Source organism: Lissotriton helveticus, chromosome 6, assembly GCF_964261635.1.
Source record: "Lissotriton helveticus chromosome 6, aLisHel1.1, whole genome shotgun sequence".
NCBI lineage: Eukaryota > Metazoa > Chordata > Amphibia > Caudata > Salamandridae > Lissotriton > Lissotriton helveticus.
This window is the reverse complement of record NC_136067.1, coordinates 1,293,967,839-1,293,988,475: the sequence shown is the minus strand read 5'-3', so window position 1 is coordinate 1,293,988,475 and position 20,637 is coordinate 1,293,967,839.

Below are 20,637 nucleotides of genomic sequence, written 5' to 3'. Positions count from 1 at the left end.
CATCTCCCAGATTTGTTCTCATTAATTTTCTTATCAATATTCTCTGGAAGAATGTTTTCATTTGGATACAAATTTGAAATTAATCGTGCATGTAAAGCTTCTTTCCCATGCTCACTTACTTTTCCGATTCTTACATCTTGTAGAATATTTTTATAATCTTCATCCTTTGCCTGTCGCATATTTTGAAGTAGTTCTGCATATTTGAAATTTAACCATATATTAACGTTTCCAATGCTTCCTAGGCACTTCCTGGTATCTTCATGCGTGACCATTTTAAACACTGGTTGTCCTTTCACTGGAGTCAACTGCAGTAGACCTCCAAAAACAATAATGTGTTTCCCTACAAATAACACATCATACTCTGTTCTAAGAATTTCTTGCATTCTCAAATGCACAAAAGCAAGCATTAGATTAGAGACCATGCTTACTTCATCAATTATAAGAAGCTTCATTTTCTTCAGGACTCTGGAAACTTCAGAACACGCATCTCCAGATAGCTTGTGGTATTGCAATTTGTTATCATGCTCAACTGGTAGCATCAGTAAACGATGTAAAGTAATCCCTTTAATGTTATGTGCTGCCAGCCCAGTTGGAGCGGTAACAACACAAGACAGCGGTGATTCAGTCCTTTTCTGCAGATAAGTTGCAATTGCTTTAATCAGAAAACTTTTTCCAGTTCCCGCTTCTCCACTCATGTACAGTCGGACAGGCTTAAATGATGTACATAAGCACTCTTTTTTCTCATGACTGAATCCATGTTCAATCTGTTCTGTGACTTCGTCATATATCTGTTTCTGCTCAAGGTTTAGTTGTTTCACCAAATCTTTTAAGGTAACTACATCATCTTGAGCTTGTTCCATAGCTCTTTCCACCTCATCCATGGCAGTGGCAGCTTCATTTTGGATAATTGGTCCTCCTAGTGGATCCTGACTCAATGAAGTAGAACTCTGACTGTCTTAAGAACTGTCTCTAGCAATCTCTACAGCAATTGTGGCTTCTTGCTCTATTTCTTCGTTCAACATTTGCAGATAATTTGGAAAAACAGGACATTCTATGGTATCCTTGGTTGCATTAAAAGAATCTTCGTAACAGAGAAAATCTCCAAGTAGTTCCTCTTCTGTACGCCATGGCTTAAAGAGTTACAATAGAGCTAAATAGTAAAATTCTCTTTTCTCTGGATTTTCGCAACTCAATTTTCGATGATTAATCAAATGGCCTTTTTTCTGCTTCACTAGACATCCTTCACACCCAATGACAGCATATATTCCATTATTGATATCTTCTCTGATGTTCCTCTTATAAATATAGTTTTGCAGAACTTCATGCAAACAACTGTTCTCAAGATGTCTACTTCTATTTGGATAGTATGTATCTAACATGTTTGTCTTCAAAATAGCTGTACTGTTTGGTTCTTTCTCCGCCAAATACTCAATTTCTTGTACAGATTTCAAAACTCGGTTTCGTGTTGTAGCAAGACCTAGACTCGCCCAAATAATTGTTCTAGACTTGGCGTAGAGACTTGCTGATGATAACCGATCAGAACATTCATATGCTCCAATTTCTCGATGCGACAACATCTTCAGACTGAAACTGTATAATTTTTTACTTATACTCTTTTCATGCGAAATGTCCTCCCACATTTCCTTCAGTTCTGTCTTTTCTTTTTTTGTGATGTAAGACGTCACATATCGAGCCACAGCAATAGAGTTGGCAGCAACAAACTGAATATCCATGTTAGCATTCCACATGGACAAAATCACTGGGTTGTAGTCGTTGATGTACTTGGACTCTTCGTTTCTTTTTAAATTGTATGTATTTTTTGGTGATTTCCTCGTCACAGTATGTCGCAGAGAAGACATCAAATTATTTACTCTTCCTTTAGAAATCACTGGTCGTGGAAACCCGAAACGACATTTTGTGTAGAACTTGTCCTTATTTCTGAATTTTCGATGACAGTACTTTCCACAACGATGGGATTGAAAGCGTAAAACTTGTTGCCTTAAACTGTTTTCTTCTGTAGTTTTCGGAACAGCACATGTTGAATACTCTTCAATGAAGCTCATCACTGTCTCATCCGAATCTGTTCCAAATTTGGGTGCATCTTTAATCCACAACAACATATGTATGTGAGGAGCACCTCTCGCTTGATACTCCTTTCTCCAAAAGAAATCCAAAACCTCTCCAAGGGGAGGATTTTTTTTGTTCGTAATAAAAGACATCATAGCTTCAAATCTATGATTGAAATATCTGCATACATTCACTGGATCCAAATAACACAGTTCTCCAGGTGTTTTGAATTCTATATTTTGTATGTTTGCGTTTGCCTCTTGTAGAAATTGAAGTAAGTCGTCCCATGCATACTCAGCACAGCTAAGATGAGGAACCATGTAGGAGTTCCTAAGTTTCTTAGCATACATTTCAATTCCCCATGACAACGGAACCAATACTCGTTTGTTCCACGTTGACATGCCATGAGATTGATTAGCTGAGATTCCAAAATACTGACTTGCAGATTGACTTTCTCCATGAAGTCCCTCGCCGAAACATTTTGCAGATGTGGTCCACTTTTCAGTATATGGTTCACTGCATAAGAAAGCCCAGACAAGTCACTTTCATACAGTAGATGAAACAAATAAGGAATGCATTGAGGAAACCTTGGATCTTCAGCATATAATCTTAAAGTCCGGTATTCAGATGCAATCAATCAATCAATCAATCAATCAATCAATCAATCATGCCATTTGTATAGCGCACTACTCACCCGGGAGGGTCTCAAGGCGCTTGGGGGGAGGGGTATGCTACTGCTCGAACAGCCAGGTCTTGAGTTGTTTCCTGAAGGCGAGATGGTCCTGGGTCAGCCGAAGGTGGATGGGGAGGGAGTTCCAAGTCTTGGCAGCTAGGTAAGAGAAGGATCTTCCTCCGGCGGTGGCTCTTCGGATGCGTGGTACGGCTGCGAGGGCGAGGCTGGTGGACCGTAGCTGGCGGGTGGGCGTGTAGAAGGTCAGGCGGTCGTTGAGGTACTTGGGGCCCAGGTCGTGGAGAGACTTGTGTGCGTGGGTGAGGAGCCGGAACGTGATCCTCTTGTCGACGGGGAGCCAGTGCAGGTTCCTCAGGTGGCTGGAGATGTGGCTGCGTCGGGGGACATCCAGAATGAGTCGGGCGGAGGCGTTCTGGATGCGCTGGAGTCTTTTCTGTAGCTTGGCTGTGGTTCCGGCGTAGAGGGCGTTTCCGTAGTCCAGTCGGCTGGTGACGAGTGCCTGGGTGACAGTCTTCCTGGTCTCGGTCGGGATCCAGCGGAAGATCTTGCGAAGCATACGCAGGGTGTTAAAGCACGATGAGGAGACGGCGTTTACTTGTCTGGTCATCGAGAGGGAGGGGTCCAGGATGAAGCCCAGGTTGCGTGCGTGGTCGGTTGGCTTGGGTGCGGTGCCCAGGGCTGGGGGCCACCAGGAGTCGTTCCAGGTGGAGGGCGAAGATCCCAGGATGAGGACTTCCGTCTTGTCCGAGTTCAGTTTCAGGCGGCTGTCCTTCATCCACTCGGCGACGTCTTTCATCCCTTCGTGTAGGCAGGTTCTGGCGGTGTCGGGGTCTCTGGTAAGGGAGAGGATCAGCTGGGTGTCGTCGGCGTAAGAGATGATGTTGAGGTTGTGCTGGCGTGCGATGGCTGCGAGAGGTTTCATGTAGATGTTGAAGAGGGTGGGGCTGAGTGAAGATCCTTGCGGGACGCCGCAGATGACTTCGGTGGCCTCGGAGCGAAACGGGGGGAGGCGGACTCTTTGTGTTCTTCCGGCGACGAACGAGATGATCCACTCCAGTGCCTTCTCTTGGATACCGATGTTGCTGAGGCGCTGGACTAGGGTGCGGTGGCAGACCGTGTCGAACGCAGCGGAGAGGTCCAGGAGGATGAGGGCCACTGTTTCCCCCTTGTCGAGCAGGGTCCGGATGTCGTCGGTGGCTGCGATGAGGGCGGTCTCGGTGCTGTGGTTGGCTCTGAAGCCGGACTGCGAGGGGTCGAGGGATCCGTTCGTCTCGAGGAAGGCGGCCAGCTGTCTGTTGATGATCTTCTCGATGACTTTAGCAGGAAAAGGGAGGAGCGAGATGGGGCGGAAGTTTTTGAGATCGGTGGGGTCCGCTGTAGGTTTCTTCAGGAGGGCGCTGATCTCGGCGTGCTTCCAGCTCTCCGGGAAGGTGGCGGTGTTGAAGGAGGCGTTGATGATGTTCCGGAGTTGGGGTGCGATGGTGGAGTCGGCCTTGTTGAAGACGTGGTGTGGGCAGGGGTCGGTCGGTGATCCGGAGTGGATGGTGTTCATCGTGCGGGATGTGTCTTCGGTGGTCACCGTGGTCCAGGTGCGAAGGGTGGCGGTGGGGAGCATTGGTTCGACGGTTGGGTGCGTGGGTGGGGCGCTGAAGCTGTTGTGGATGTCGGCGATCTTGCGGTGAAAGAACGAGGTGAGGGAGTCGCAGAGGTCTTGTGACAGAGTGATGTCGTTGGTGCCGGTGCTGGGGTTGCAGGAATTTGAATTGGTCGATCGTCATATCGTCCACCTTGACCTGTTGGAAATAACTGTGGAAAACAACGAGCTTCCAAACTTTCTTCCCATACACTAATGGGACTTCCTTTTGCTGCTTTCATTTGAAACAAGTCAATTGCATTCGCCATTACTTCTTTGGAATGCAAAGGATGAACAGTATAATGTTCATATATTTCTTCACTTCTAGACACATCAACTTTTTCAATTTGGACAGCTGAACAATCACTGTCTTCTTCTGCAACTGTTTCCTCTGCTCCAACACATACATGTTTGTAGTACTCATTGTTTTTGACCAAATACAACGTTGCCTTTTTGACTTTCCTAACATCCACTAAATCTTGCCAGATTTTCTTACTCTTTGTCGGAACCCCATTAACTAGAATAACCAGAGGTTCCTCTTCCACTTTCTCTTTTTTTTTTTCTTTTTTTTTGTTTGTTTCTTCTTTGTCCTCATACATGCCACCAGATGTAAACAAAACTCTAGATGGGAACCCCATATGCCTTTCACATTGCCGATCGTGCGGGCGCCCAGGACTCAATGTGCAGCAAACAGGGGTCTCCCAGAGGTAGGCTGTTTCCTTGTCCAACTCCCATACCCTTTGATGGAATACCTCGAGCCCAGGGAGGACAGGACCGACAAAACCTCTGGCATAATCATTGGACCGTTACCTCTTCGACCAGGCCGCCAATGCAGACCATACATTGTCAGAGCTCTCTTCTTGACAGGCCATATCTAGTTTACTTACTGCCATGATATTCCGTAAACAATCAGAGAACCTGGGTGGGGCGGCAGATTTCCATTCTCTGCATATCTCCCTCCTAGCTATAACCACAACATAAAATATAAATTGTGATGAAAAATTATTAATCTTATATCCAGCTGGTAGACCAAAAAAGACTAACCTAGGAGAGCATATAACAGTAATTGATAAAACCTTTTCCAAGAAATCCACAATCGCCTTCCAGTACTCAAGAATCTCTGGGCATTCTAGAAACATATGTCTGTCATCAGCTTCCGGGAGTTTACAACGGGGGCAACAATAATTGGCTTGATTGACCTTGGATAGTTTAGCAGGAGTCCAGTACACCCGATAGGCAGTGAACAGATGATTCCTCCTCAGATTAGCAGGTTTTATTAAATTCTGGGACATGGAGAAAGAATCGGTCCAAACCTTCTGGGTCTCCTCCGGGTTATCTGATATCACATTACCCCATAAGCTAGTCAATTCACCATTTAACACTCCTGTTACCCCGGTTAATGCCCCATACCAAAACGAGACCTCCCGTTTCCACCCTCCTTGCCTACAGACAGAATCAAGAACCCCTGTGTCCCCTCCCAGATTCAAAGCTTGCCCAGCCCACCAGGCAGAGAGTTGATAAAACTTAAACCTTGTTAGGGATCCATTTGTTAAGAATACAAGCGTGTCCCATTCCACTTTCTCTACACCAATTGTATCAATATTTTTCTTGAAATCTAGAGGCAAATAAACAACTCTTCCCTTTAATCCTCTCTGTAAATCTGAAGGAGGGAATGTCCCTATCTTAGGCTCCATGCGAACAATAGCCTGAAAAGGATGCACACATTGAATTAAAATAGATTCATATGTATTTAAATCCATCAATTCAGGAGGAATGTCTACCAACTCAAGATTATTATGAACAGCTCTAGCAGGAATTCTGTTTTTATTTAATTTATTATAACAATATTTACAAATACGCTGATCAGAACTCAAATCAAAAGAATTCTCCACCAACAAATAAGTTGCAAAATCCTTCCACTCATTATTATTTACCTTTTCGCTTTTTACATATAAATCAACTAATCTAGTCTGGTGCTTATAATGAGTTCGTCGACAACACACACAACTAAAATTTGGCCTTTCACTTGATTTCACCTTAAACTTGGAAATTTCCTGGTCAAACTTTTCTGTACTTGAAATCTGTACATTGTCTTCCACATTACCTTGAATTTCTGTGTCAATTTCTACACTGTCCTCTTTTTCACCAAAGTAATTTAACTCAATTTCTTCACAAATGGTCTTCACATCTAATTCAGTTCCATGCAAAAGAGCACTGTTTAACTGTTTTAGCTTAAGTGCTGGACTTTTTGCATAATATAACCTTCTCACTAATTTCCTCACTTCAGTATGATGTACTGCTAAGATCCTAAAATGATGAAAAACACTCTGACATACTTTTCTAGAAAGACAAGCCAGTTAATGCCCCTGAAAACCTGTGTTTTCTCTCACTCTGCAAGGATCTAACTCTTGCAACATCTTCATTTTCTGTTTTAGACTTTTCTTACTATATGTCCGTAAGAAATTACGAAGCAAATTGATTGAATCCTGTCGCACACTACAAATACTACTACACTTCCAAGTGTACACAGGACCCTTAGTACGTCTCCCTAAAACTTCATCAGCTAACACCTCTTCTGCATCTCTAGACACAAGTGTCTCTTTTTCAATCGGACAACCGTCTTTCACCTCATATGCTCGACCACTGGTGTCAACTGCATGCACCAAATCATTCTACTGTAAGTAACTCTCCTCATTAAAAAATGGCTCACAACTTGAACTATGCATCCATTTTCCTGAAAAAACTTTACAAAAATGAGTCCGATTAATTACTCTTTTGCATCTGTTTGATTTGAAAACATCAATTGTCTTGTTAAGTGTCCTAATTCTATTGATTATTAAAATAAATAATTTTTTCTAAACTTCAAAAGCCTGATCAACAATCTTCTCTACACTTTTCTTTTTCAAAAGCAGCTCTCTGTTTACCTTTCTTAATATTTTTTAACAAATTTAAAACCACCCTATTGCGAAACATTCGTTTACGAATGTCCCTAAATTGGTTTTGCCTTCTATTCCTATACATATTATTCTCTCCTGCTCCAGTAGTAACATTTTTGGGGGGCCTCTCCTTCCTTTTCAAATTTGCTCTCTCCTTCTGTATATTCACATTCTCATTTTTTTCTGATCTACATATGTTCCGTAAGAAAGACTTAGTTGTCTTACCAGGAGCTTTTTTCCTGTTTTTTGAAGTATTTGTTGTAGAGGAGTGTTTTAATTCTGTTGCTGTTTTTGTTTTTTTCCGCTTGGCATATTTTCTTCTCCTCTGCCTTGAGGGCATATTTCCTTACTATTGAAATCTTGATTTCAATCTGTGTTAAAGAAAAAAATAACACATTATAGACCACTATTACCAAACAACAAAGCAATGACAATAAGCAAACGATATAAACACTAGTTTACAACATATCCAAGTTTATATCGCTGCAACTATGTAACTCGGAGTAAGACAGGGAAAAAGAGCTAGAGGAACTAACACAAAAAGACAGAGAGAGTCAGACAAAGAAACAGGTTGAGGGAGTAAAACATAGAGAAGGAGTAAGACAGAGAGAGTGTATAATATGTTGTAAGACAGAGAAAGGATGTAATAGGGAGAGGGAGTAAGTCAAAGAAAGGGAGTAAGGGAGTAAGTCAGCAAATGGTGTAACAGGGTACAAGACAGAGAGAGGGTGTAAGAGGATGTGAGACAGAGAGAGTTAGAAGGTGAGAGGATGTAAAAGAGACTAAAACAGAGAGAGGCTGTAAAAGGGAGAGAGAGAGAGTAAGTTTGAGAGAGGGTGTAAGAGGAAGTAAATCAGAGAGAGGATATAACAAGGAGTAAATCAGACAGAGGGTGTAACTCGAAGAGAGGAAGAGAATAAAAAAGTCAGAAAGAGGGAGAGAGGGTGTAAAACAGACAAAAGGTGTAATAGGGAGTAACTCTGGGAGAGAATGTTACAAAGAGAAAGGTTGTAAGACGGAGTAAATCAGGAAGAGGATGTAAGAGAAAGTATGACTTACAAATTGCTTTAAAAAAGAGAGTGAGGGAATAAATTAGAGACAGGGTGTAAGAGAAAGTAAGTCAAAGAGAGAGTGTAACAGAGTGTAACACAGAGTCAGGATGCAAAAAGGAATAAGTCAGAGAGAGGGTGTTAGAAGGGGACAGGTGGAAAAATAGAGTAAGTCAGGAAGAGAATATAATAGAGACTAATACATTGTTGATAATCCTTGGCAAATAAATGTTGGTGCATAAAGGAATTGTATTTTCTAAATGAGCGAGGTTTCAGTAGTGTAATGAAATGTTTATACATATGACCTGTGCTCTGTTTTGTAAATGTTATTTAAAAAAAGATTTTGGGCACATGAATTGGTTTTACATTATTGACAAGGATTAGATAGTATCTGCATGATTAAAAAAATATATTAGCACATTTCACTATCATGTCACCTGTGTTTCCTCAGATTAGTAAGCAGATTGTGCAGATGAGGTGAGGCCTGTCCATGTTACCATCTATTATACCCAATAGATTGAGGCCTGTCCAGGGGGCACGGAGGAGGTGAGGCTTGTCCAAGTGTCAGAGGAGGTGAGTCCTCTCCACTGCACTCTTGGATACAGGCCTCACCTCCTCTGCACCCCTGGACATGCCTCACCTCATCTGCACAATCTACTTCCTAATCTGAGGAAACACAGGTGACATGATTGTGAAAGGTTCAAATATATCTATTTAATCTTGCAGACACTATTTATTCCTTCTCAAAAATGTAAAAGCTATTCATTTGCCCCAAAATCGTTTTTCCAATAACATTCAAGAAACAGAGCGCCCGTCCTATGTACAAGCATTCGATTAGTAAGCAGATTGTGCAGATAAGGTGAGGCCTGTCCAGGGGTGCGGAGGAAGTAAGTCCTGTGTCCAAGAGTGCTGTGGACAGGACTCACCTCCTCTGACCCCTATACAAGCCTCACCTCCTTCGTGCCCCCTGGACAGGCCTCAATCTATTGGGTAAAATAGATAGTAACAGGATGCAGATGAGGTGAGACCTGACCAGGAGTACAGATGAGGTCAGGCCTGTCCTGGGGAGCAGAGGTGTTGAGGCCTGTGTCTAAGAGGGCAGTGGAATGGACTTCATGAAACCTCTCCCCCACTGCACTCTTAGACACAGGCCCCATCTCCTTTCCTCTATCTTACAAATGTTGATACCAAGCATTATCAAAAAACATGACACAAACCAACAAGAAAGAATCTCAATCTGCTTCCTAATCTGAGGAAACACAGGTGACATCATTGTGAAAAGTTCAAATATATGTATTTAATCATGCAGACACTATTTATTCCTTCTCAAAAATGTAAAAGCCATTCATTTGCCCCAAAATCGTTTTTTAAAGAACATTTAAGAAACAGTGTGCAGGTCCTATGTACAAGCATTCAAGTTCACTACTGAAACATCACTATTTTACAAAATACAATTCCTCTCTCTTGCAAACATTGATACCAAACATTATCAAAAACCATGACACAAACCAACAAGAAAAAAGCACAATATGCTTCCTAATCTGAGGTAACACAGGTGACATGATTGTGAAAGGTTCAAATATATTTATTTAATCATGCAGACACTATTTATTCCTTCTCAAAAATGTAAAAGCCATTCATTTGCTCCAAAATCGTTTTTTAAATAACATTTAAGAAACAGTGCGCAGGTCCTATGTACAAGCATTCAATTTCACTACTGAAACATCACTTTTTTACAAAATACAATTCCTCTATCTTGCAAATGTTGATACCAAGCATTATCAAAAAACATGACACAAACCAACAAGAAAGAATCTCAATCAGCTTCCTAATCTGAGGTAACACAGGTGACATCATTGTGAAAAGTTCAAATATATTTATTTAATCATGCAGACACTATTTATTCCTTCTCAAAAATGTAAAATTCATTCATTTGTCTCAAAATCGTTTTTTAAATAACATTTTAGAAACAGAGCACAGGTCCTATGTACAAGCATTCAATTTCACTACTGAAACATCACTTTTTCACAAAATACTATTCCTCTATCTTATAAATGTTAATACCAAGCATTATCAAAAAACATGACACAAACCAACAAGAAAGAAGCTCAATCTGCTTCCTAATCTGAGTTAACACAGGTGACATCATTGTGAAAGGTTCAAATTTATTTCTTTAAGCATGCAGACACTATTTATTCCTTCTCAAAAATGTAAAAGCCGTTCATTTTCCCCAAAATCGTTGTTCACATCACATTTAAGAAACATAGCACAGGTCCTATGTACAAGCATTCCATGTCACTACTGAAACTTCACAATTTTACAAAATACAATTCCTCTATGCAGTAAAAACTTTTTACCAAGCATTATCAAAAAACATGACACAAAGCAACATTAAAAATCCACAATTTGCTTCCAAATCTTCTCCATAGAGTATACAAGTCTCTATCTATATTAAATGAATCATTACTCACCTTTACAAATGCTTTGGGAGATTGAGAACAGTGTCAGACACACACACCAATATTTCTTTAGCAGAGCAAAAGGTATGTACTCCAGGCACTGCAACCATGAATGGCACAGAAAACCTCTAATTCTACACACATATCCCTCATGTTAACCAATTAAAACTCTTCCCTCTCTATTTTCAAACCAACACCCTTCCTCCCCTCAGCCCTTTCTACCTGTTACCATAGCAACTCCCTCCTCACTGAGCTCTCAGGTTTAAAAGTTTATTCTACAATGTTGCAAATGAACTCAGCAAGGATGTTTGACCTCTCAATACACCAGCTTATCCAGTGCAATGTTTCTTTAAATGACGTTGTCATTTGAGATGTCATCAGTGATGTCATCAGTGATGTCACGGACCATGTCATGAATGATGTAATATGTGACATCATCAGCAGTGAATTACGGGCGCTCGAGTTATAGTGAGTCCAACTAACTATAACGTGGGAATTTCAATGATTTTGTATGAGTAAAATGTTCAGCTAACTATAACTGGTGTGAAACCTATGGTTTTTTCAGTGAATTTCAAAGGTTTTTTAAATGGTAATTCCTAACTATAACGAGTGTTAAACCTATGGTTTTTTCAGTGAATTTCAAAGGTTTTTTAAAAGCTAATTCCTAACTATAACGAGTTTGAAACCTATGGTTTTTAAAGTGAATTATTAAGCTTTTTTAATAGCTATTTTTATAGCTATTAATTAATAGAATTTTTTTAAATTATTTAAATATTGTATCTTTTTGTAACATTAATGTTTCAATGTCTTTTTCCTGTGTTTTTTATTTTTATTTTTTAACTCCGGAGCGCTCAGGGTGCGCGTACCCGTAAACGCATCCGTACACGTAGCGTGAGCGCTATTCCCGCGAGCGAAAAAAATATAAATATGTATTTAAAGTAAATAATAAGGCAAGACATTCAGTAGCATACTCATAAAAGTAGTATTTTTGATTTTTAAAAACCGTATTTTGACTCTAAACACATTTCCGAAAATCAAGTAAAACGTCATTCATACGCGCCGCGCAAGCGCCCCCGGAAGCTCCTCCATAAATGCCTACATACGTGCCGCGTTAGCGCACCCGGAAGCGATCCGGAGCGCGTAGCGTAAGCGCGTCAAGCCATGTGACCTTAAAACGACACTTTTCATTGGTTCATAACAGTTTTTTTTCCAAATATTGAAAACCCCCGCCCATTTCCCTCACTACCACTTTGAACTTGGAGAGAGCAAGAGCTGTTCCCTGGTTCTTCTGCAGCATCTTGTCTTTTTTGAAGAATGGCTGGAAGACAGACAACCTCCAGTGACTCTGATGAAGAGTTTGCGCCAGAGGACCCTCCTCGGCGCAAAGTAAAAGAACATTTTATTTGGAAATTTTTTACCTTCCCCGAAGGTGAAAAGAAGGTGAATGTGGCGAAGGTGTGCTGCAAAATCTGTGGCACCACCTTGTCACGTGGTTACCCAACAAAAAAGTACAGCTTTGGGAACGCCACCTTAATCAGGCATGTTGAGAGGAGGCACCCCAATAACTGTGCGAGGGAGAGTGTCAGGGACCTGGCACGCAATCCTCGAAGAGATGGTGGCAGCACCTCCACCGGAGGAGCAACACCTTCCGGAAGACCTGAAAGACTAATTTCAAATGTGCAGCCGGTCTTTGCAGGTCTCAAATTTCTCTGCAAGGACTGCGACGAACTGATTTGTTATGGGGAGCAGTAGAACTTATTGTTCAGAGAAAAAAAGAACACCGCTGCAACACCCACCACTAATTTTCCCCCTTTTTTTGCTCCTGTTGAGCAGTTTTGGATTCCCTGATTTTGGTTTTCTCCCCAAAAAAAAACCCAAAAAGTTTAAAATCGTTCTGAAAAAGTATTAAAAAAATATAAAATCGAAAAAAGAAGAAAAAAAAAGTTCTTTTTAGAACTACCTCCAATTCTCCAAAAAGAGTTATATTCCTTATATATTCTCTCATTCTTTTTTTAAATGAATGTGCACTGCATAAATGAATGGATAAAATGACTGAATGAAGGGTAGAAAGTGACTGAGGGAACAAATGACAGAAGAGGAGTGAGTGAGGGTGAGTTGATGACAGTGAGGGATTGAAGGTGAGTGAGGGTGAGTGAAGGGGGAGTCACAGAGTGAGGGGATGGAGGGAGTGAGGGTAATATAGAGGGAGTGAGGGAAGAGGAGTGAGGAAGTGAGAGGACAGAGGGACTGAGAGAAGGAGTGAGTGAAGTGGAGTACGGTGAGAGAGGAAAGGAAAATGAGTGAGGGAGTGAAGGAAGGGAAGAGAGGGGAAGGGAAGTAAAGCAGGGGGACTAAAATAAGGTGATTGTGGGAGGGGAGTGAGGGGAAGGGGATTGAACATGGTGAATGAGGATAAGTGAGGGAAGCGGAGTAAGGGAACAGGGGTGAGGGAGGGTAAGAGAAGAGCAGTGAGGTTGAGGAAAGAGTGGTGATAGAGGGTGGATAAAGGCAAGTGAGCGTGAGACAAGGGGAGTGAGGGAGTGAGGAGACAGAGGGAGTGAAGGAAAGAGTCAGAGAAGGAGACTGAGTGAGGGAGCATAGAAAGGTAAGTGAGGGAGTGTAGGTGAGTTAAAGGGAGTGAGCATGAGGGAAGGAGACTGAGAGAGTGAGGGGATGGAGGTAGTGAGGCTAAGAGAGAGGGAGTGAGGGAAGGAGAGTGAGGATGTGACAGGACAGAGGGAGTGAGAGAAGGAGTGAGTGAAGTGTACTAAGGTGAGTGAGGGAAGGGGAATGAGTGAGGGAACGAAGGAAGGGAATAGAGGGGAAGAGGACTGAAGCATAGGTACTGAGTGAAGGTGAGTGGGGGATGAAAGTAAAGGGAAGGGGAGAGAAGGATGGGGAATGAGGGGTGAAATAAGTGAAATAGTGTTGAAATTTAGAACCAATTAAAATGTTACTTTGGTTTTGAATATGTGTGTGATGAAGTTTGATTGGTTATGTATACATGAAAAATGAGAGGGAAACACGGCCATTTTGTGATAGTATTGTCTGAGGTACATTTGTGAGGAATTTTTGGTGTTCAATTTCTGGTGTGAGATTTACACAGTACTAACTCTTCTCCTGCTTTCTAAAAGGTGAGTTGTTAATTTGTAAGGGGAACTATGTTGTACACTTTAGGTTAATTGGAAAAATGTTTTCTGTTAGTTATTTGCTGTCCCTCTGTTATAGTTATGGATTGAGTTAGGCTTCATCACATGCAGTGCTTTATATTTTTAGTTCCTGCCTGATACTAAACACTGCCCAAAGATAACTTCACTGTTAAAAACTCAGAAGTACCTTTCTCAACTTGACCCCTACAGTGCCCTAACTCTACTGATATAGTTATATAAAGTATTTGAAAAAAAATTGTGCATATTAATTTGAAAGAACTAAATACTTGATAAAGCTAGTTTTATATTATGTATTACTAAAAACGATAAATTAAAGTGATTCTTTTTTTCTGCAATTTACAGCAAGACATTTCAAAATAAAATGGATCACAATGAAGAGACCGTTGAAATTTCTTTTGAATTTTCCACTACTTTTATTGAGATTTTGAATGTCCCGGTTATTGACAGCACCAGTAATGAAGAAGTTTCTGTTGGAGGAGATGACATGAGGGATTTTTTTGATCAGTCTCTGGACGGCGAATGTTTGGAGACCATAGAGTTCCAGGAATCATCTTTGCAGACTTTTGATGAGGAGATTCCTGATGATGTGATTAATGAGGAAATTCCTGATGATGACATGTTACTAGTTCTTTTAAATTATGAAAATTCAGAAGAATAAATTTATATTTAGAAATTAAAAATTGTTTGAGACATTATTCATTTTTATTTGTAATTTATGAGGTAGTAGCGAAGTGATTGTAGTATAAAGTGAGACGTATAGCATAGAGTGCAACATTTTTGTGTTACATAGTAAGTTTACTCATAGTTACTTCCCTTCTTCCACTATATTTTCTCCAATGTGTATTTGACATCTCTTCTTCATCTCCTGCCTCCTTTCTCTCACTGTCTGTCTCTGATGCACCCTATCGCTGCCATTTTGTGTACTTTCAGTAGAGAGTGAAATGTAAAAGTTGAGAGTGAGTGCCCCTGACCCCCTAGGCCTTCTCAGGGGGTCCCTAAAGGATCTGTTTCTACTTTCCTGAGAGACTATGGTATGGATTCCATATACCACAATAACTTGCGTTACAACTTGCAAGATATCTACAGAGGAGACGGTGTACATTTCTCAGATGAGGGGAACAGAGTCTTTCTCTTGAATTTTAGACTCTGCATCGGTACTAGGGTTGGGCGTAGTGCCACTACGCACACTACGCGTAGTGAAAAAAAAAAAAGCGGAAAACGGGGGCGCGTCCTGGGGGTCCGTGTGCCCTGGACAGGGGTCCCTCGTGCCTGGGCAGACTCCCTGATCTCCCCAGCCTGGTTGGAGCCCAGGAGCCCTGTAGCCACGGAGCCCCGGAGCCCTGCAGCCCGAGCCCTGCAGTCCCCGAGCCCCGGAGCCCCGGAGCCCTGCAGCCCGAGCCCTGCAGTCCCCGAGCCCTGGAGCCCCGGAGCCCCAGAGCCCTGCAGCCCTGCAGCCCCGGAGCCCCGGAGCCCTGCAGTCCCGGAGCCCCCGAGCCCTGCATGCCCGGAGCCCTGCAAGGGCAGGCTGGAGCCCCCCGCAGAGGCTCGGTGCTGGCAGATTGGCGTCATTTCGGTCCCGGCCATCTGGTCGCCCCTCTCGCCTCGGCCATCTGGTCGCGACCAATGCTTTCCTATAGGGCGACCAGATGGCCGGGCTTCCCTGGAAGTCCCGATGAGGTGCCATTTGCCTCCCGGATCCCAGCGAGGGCTCCATGAGGTCGGGTTCTTTCACGCCTTGGGTCCCCTCTGTCACCTCGCGTGCACAGATTACAAGAAAGGGGGGTAATTTCCCTCCGGATTACTAGGGGCAGGGTACGCCTGGACACCCCTCCAGGGCTGGTGGTTCTCTGCCATGGGGACCAGATAGGCTATGCCTGGGCAACACCTCCCTAGGCCACCCGGGGCTTCCTTCCTCCAGGCCAACTGCATGTCAAATTGCCCAGGACGGGCTCCATGGCTCTTGGGCAGTCGTCCCCCGGGCGTCCGGGTCTCCATGCAGGCCGACGGCATGGCAGAGTGCCCGGGACGGGCTCCATGCGTCCCGGGCCTTCGTCCCCCGGGCGTCCGGGGCTCCATCAGGGCCGACGGCATGGCAGAGTGCCCGGGACGGGCTCCATGCGTCCCGGGCCTTCGTCCCCCGGGCGTCCGGGGCTCCATCCAGGCTGACGGCATGGCAGAGTGCCCGGGACGGGCTCCATGGTTTTCAGGGTGGTCTCCCCCTGGGTGTCGGGGCGCCCCAGGCCGATGGCATGGAAAAGTGCCCAGGACGGGCTCCATGCGTCCTGGGCCTTCGTCCCCCGGGCGTCCGGGGCTCCATCCGGGCTGACGGCATGGCAGAGTGCCCGAGTCGGGCTCCATGGTTTTCAGGGTTGTCCTCCCCTGGGTGTTGGGGCGCCCCAGGCCGATGGCATGGGAAAGTGCCCAGGATGGGCTCCATGTGTCCCGGGCCTTCGTCCCCCGGGCGTCCGGGGCTCCATCCAGGCTGACGGCATGGCAGAGTACCCAGGTCGGGCTCCATGGTTTTCAGGGTGGTCTCCCCCTGGGTGTCGGGGCGCCCCAGGCCGATGGCATGGAAAAGTGCCCAGGACGGGCTCCATGCGTCCCGGGCCTTCGTCCCCCGGGCGTCCGGGGCTCCATCCGGGCTGACGGCATGGCAGAGTGCCCGAGTCGGGCTCCATGGTTTTCAGGGTGGTCCTCCCCTGGGTGTTGGGGCGCCCCAGGCCAATGGCATGGGAAAGTGCCCAGGATGGTCTCCATGCGTCCTGGGCATTCGTCCCCCGGGCGTCCGGGGCTCCATCCAGGCTGACGGCATGGCAGAGTGCCCGGGTCGGGCTCCATGGTTTTCAAGGTGGTCCTCCCCTGGGTGTCAAGGGGCTCCAGGCCGACGGCATGAAAAAAGTGCCCAGGACGGGCTCCATGCGTCCCGGGCATTCGTCCCGGGACGGGGACGGGGTGGGGGAGAGTCCAGGCGGCTTCACCTCCATACCCGGCCATCTGATTGCCCAGATTCCCTCGGCCATCGGGTCGCCTGGATCCCCTCGGGCATCTGGTCGCCCGCATCGCTTTCCTATGGGGCGACCAGATGGTCGAACTTCCCTGGAAGTCCTGATGAGGTGCCATTCACCTCCCGGATCCCAGAGAGGGCTCCATGAGGTCGGGTTCTCTCACGCCTTGGGTCCCCTCTGTCACCTCGCGTGCACAGATTGCAAGAAAGGGGGGTAATTTCCCTCCGGATTACTAGGGGCAGGGTACACCCGGACACCCCTCCAGGGCTGGTAGTTCTCTGCCATGGGGACCAGATAGGCTATGCCTGGGCAACACCTCCCTAGGCCACCCGGGGCTTCCTTCCTCCAGGCCAACTGCATGTCAAATTGCCCAGGACGGGCTCCATGGCTCTTGGGCAGTCGTCCCCCGGGCGTCCGGGGCTCCATCCAGGCCGACGGCATGGCAGAGTGCCTGGGACGGGCTCCATGCGTCCCGGGCCTTCGTCTCCAGGGTGTCCGGGGCTCCATCCAGGCCGACGGCATGGCAGAGTGCCCGGGACGGGCTCCATGCGTCCCGGGCCTTCGTCCCCCGGGCGTCCGGGGGTCCATCCAGGCTGACGGCATGGCAGAGTGCCCGGGACGGGCTCCATGGTTTTCAAGGTGGTCTCCCCCTGGGTGTCGGGGCGCCCCAGGCCGATGGCATGGAAAAGTGCCAAGGACGGGCTCCATGCGTCCTGGGCCTTTGGAGCCCCGGGCGTCTGGGGCTCCATCCGGGCTGATGGCATGGCAGAGTGCCCAAGTCGGGCTCCATGGTTTTCAGGGTGGTCCTCCCCTGGGTGTTGGGGCGCCCCAGGCCAATGGCATGGGAAAGTTCCCAGGATGGGCTCCATGCGTCCTGGGCATTCGTCCCCCGGGCGTCCGGGGCCCCATCCAGGCTGACGGCATGGCAGAGTGCCCGGGTCGGGCTCCATGGTTTTCAGGGTGGTCCTCGTCTGGGTGTTGGGAGTGCTCCAGGCCGACGGCATGTCAAAGTGCCCAGGACGGGCTCCATGAGTCCGGGACAGTCCTCCCCCGGGCGTCCGGGATACCCATCTCCAGGAGGCCAACGGCATGGCAAAGTACCCAGGACGGGCTCCATGGGTCCCGGGCAGACCTCCCCCGGGCGTCCGGGGCACCCATCTCTATGAGGCCAACGGCATTGGCAAAGTACCCAGAACGGGCTCCATGGGTCCCGGGCAGACCTCCCCCAGGGCGTCCGGGGCACCCATCTCCATGAGGCCAACGGCATCGGCAAAGTACCCGGGAAGGGCTCCACGGGTCCCGGGCAGGCCTCCCCCGGGCGTCCGGGGCACCCACCTCCAGGCCGACGGCATGCCAAAGTGCCCAGGACTGGCTCCACGGGTACCGGGCAGTCCTCCCCCGGTTGTCCGGGGCTCACATCTCCAGGCCAACGGCATGGCTCAATGCCCAGGACGGGCTCCATGGGTCCCGGGCAGCTTCCCACCCCCCCCCTCGGCGTCCGGGGCTCCCACCTCCAGGCCAACGGCATGTCAAAGTACCCAGGACGGGCTCCATGGGTCCCGGGCAGCTTCCCCAGGTCGTCCGGGCCCTAGAGCTCCGGTGGTCCAACCTGCGACTGAGGCCCAGCCGGGGTCCAAGAGCCCTGCCTTTCGTGGGCAGGCATTCAGGAACCCTACCGCGAAGGCTTGGGATGGATGGGGAGCTGGGAGTCCTTTCGATCCCGGCCATCTGGTCGCACGTTTCCGCTCGGCCATCTGGTCGCACGCAATGCTTTCCAATGGGGCGACAAGATGGCCGGGGTTCCCTGGAAGTCCCGATGAGGTGCCATATGCCTCCCCGATCCCAGCAAGGTCTCCAGGAGGTCGGGTACTTTCGCGCCTTGGGTCCCCTCTGTCCCCTCGAGTGCACGGATTACAAGAAAGGGGGGTAATTTTCCTCCGGATTATTAGGGACAGGGTACGCCTGGACACTTCTCGCGGGCTGGCAGTTCTCTGCCCGGGGGACCAGATGAGATATGCCGGGGCAACACCTCCCCCGGGCGTCCGGGGCTCCATTCTCCGGGCCAACGGCATGGCTCAATGCCCAGGACGGGCTCCACATGTCCCGGACAGACCTCCCCTGGGCGTCCGGGGCACCCATCTCCAGGAGGCCAACGGGATGGCAAAGTACCCGGGAAGGGCTTCATGGGTCCTGGGCAGCCCTCCCCGGGCGTCCGGGGCTCCCACCTCCAGGCCGACGGCGTGTCAAACTGCCCAGGACGGGCTCCATGGGTCCCAGACAGACCTCCCCCGGGCGTCTGTGGCACCCATCTCCAGGAGGCCAACGGGATGGCAAAGTACCCGGGAAGGGCTTCATGGGTCCTGGGCAGCCCTCCCCGGGCATCCGGGGCTCCCACCTCCAGGCCGACGGCATGTCACACTGCCCAGGACGGGCTCCATGGGCCCTGGACAGACCTCCACCGGGCGTCCGGGGCACCCATCTCCAGGAGGCCAACGGGATGGCAGAGTACCCGGGAAGGGCTCCATGGGTCCCGGGCAGCCCTCCCCCGGGCGTTCGGGGCACCCATCTCCAGGAGGCCAACGGCGTTGCAAAGTACCCGGGAAGGGCTCCACGGGTACCGGGCAGTCCTCCCCCCGGGCGTCCCGGGCACCCATCTCCATGAGGCCAACGGCATTGGCAAAGTACCCGGGAAGGGCTCCACGGGTCCCGGGCAGGCCTCCCCCGGGCGTCCGGGGCACCCTCCTCCAGGCCGACGGCATGTCAAAGTGTCCAGGAGGGGCTCCTTGGGTCCCGGGCAGCCTGTTCCCGGGCGTCCGGGGCTCCCACCTCCAGGCCGACGGCATGTCAAAGTGCCCAGGACGGGATCCACAGGTACCGGGCAGTCCTCCCCTGGGCGTCCGGGGCTCCCATCTCCAGGCCAACGGCATGGCTCAATGCCCAGGACAGGCTCCATGGGTCCGGGGAGGCGTCCCATGCACCTCCGGGCTTGGGAGCCCCGGCTGGGTCCAGGGGCCGGTCCGGGCCCCGGGTCGGGTGCTCCGGCCCTGGGCCCTGTCTCCCAGCCTGCCGCACTGCCAAGGGCCCGGGAAGGGGTTCCGTTGTGCCCGGGGAGCCTCCCCTTGCTTGTCTGTGTTCAGGAGCTCCATCCGGGGCCCCTGAGGGCTCGGGGATGGCGGCCTCCCCACCCCAGGTTCTGTCCTTGGTCCTGCTGCATGGCAGGGTGCCCGGGACGGGGTCCGGAGGGACTGGGGAGGGGGTCCCATGCACCTCCGGGCTTGGGAGCCTCGGCTGGGTCCAGGGGCCCGGCCGGGCCCCGGGTCGGGTGCCACAGCCCTGGGTCCCATCCCACCGGCCTGCTGCTCCACCCAGGGCCCAGGACAGGGGTCCGTTGGTCCCTTGCAGGCCTCCCCTGCTTGTCAAGGTGTAAGCGGGCCCCGGGTCGGAGGGCCCGCTGGCCCCTGGCAGCCTCCATGGCTGTGGCCCGGCTGGGGCCCCGGGCCTCCGGCCCGCCATGCCCCGGGCGCCCGCTCCCTCCTTTGTCGGGGCACAGGGCGACCAGATGGCGTCCCTTTCGTGCCCGGCCATCTGGTCGCCCGTATCCCCTCGGCCATCTGGTCGCCCGTATCC